This window comes from Euprymna scolopes, chromosome 14, assembly GCF_053919585.1.
Source record: "Euprymna scolopes isolate OS-2025 chromosome 14, ASM5391958v1, whole genome shotgun sequence".
NCBI classification, from domain to species: Eukaryota; Metazoa; Mollusca; class Cephalopoda; order Sepiida; family Sepiolidae; genus Euprymna; species Euprymna scolopes.
In genome coordinates this window covers 85,591,759-85,593,020 of record NC_136495.1, presented here as the reverse complement: position 1 = coordinate 85,593,020, position 1,262 = coordinate 85,591,759, and positions in this window count along the sequence as shown.

The following is a 1,262-nucleotide window of genomic DNA, read 5'->3' as shown; positions in this document are numbered from 1 at the left end:
TTGCTGGCCGACGTGTCAGGTTTTTTTTCCACCTTCGAGTTCGATCCTAACTACTTACAAAAAAATTTTTTTTTGTTGGCTGCTCAACGCACTTGGACAACCCCGCTAGTCTATAATAAATCTCACCTGTCTGTTTAAATGTATGTATGTATACATGTTTATGTCAGGTGACACATTTTCACAATATTGGTATTGTTTTGAAGTATGGCCCTTTGGATCCCAAATGAAAGATTGGCTAAAAACAGTAATTCCTTATTTTCTACGAGGCGGTTGCTTTTTTTTTTTTCTGATATTTCCAAAAGTTATGCCTCTCTTTTTCATTGAAATTACAAACCAAAAATTGTAATTATATTTAAGAATTAGAAATTGTATTTTGTAATTTTTATTAAACACAAAAAGCAATAATAGTGGCCAGACACTTAATGTTAAGCTAAATTAGCAGTTACTATATTAAGGTGTTACTCGGCAGTGACAAAATAATTCTGATTACTCGATACAACCTAAGTTTTTTCCTGTAGCAGCATTGTTCCTATTTACATTGCCTCCCTACGGGACAGAATTAGACACCAGGGTCGTTTTTTAACGTGGAGAAAAGGGACAAAAATAAAAATTGCCTCAGTTGTGAAGGATTTCTCCTCCACAGACAGAACAACCAACAGTTGACGTCATGTTCTGAGCAAGCAGCCAGTTAATTACATCTGGTTTAAGTTCTGCACAAGCACCTACTTATAAAATTATCAGATGGGTTTTGAGAAAGTAGCTTACTCTGACCTACAAAGAAAAAAAAAAAAAAAAAAAAAAAATTCCCAGAGGGTAAAACTAGAACTGAACAAAAACCTTACTAGTCTGACAGGTTCTGAAAAAATGGCAGACTTGCTGCAGAGTCCATACTAGAAATACCTCATCTAGAATTTGATTTCTCCACAAAAATGTCTTTAAATTAAACAAAGATTATGAATCATTTTAATGGGATTAACAAAAGACAAAAATAAATCTATTAGTTTGGGAGGTGGGTAGGTGGATGGATTTTTGTTGAAATTAAATTTTGACAACTCAGTATTATTTTTTAACTCAAATTCTTCATTATTTGTTCTTTCCTATCTAAATTTGATCCAGTTCCTATAAAACTCCTAACACATTCTTTCAATAACCTCCCAAACTAATAGAATATTGAGACCTTCAAGCAAAACAAGTGAAAAACTAAATTTTCTAGTACAATGCAGAGATCAATCAGAAAAGAATTCACAGAGCAACAAAAATCC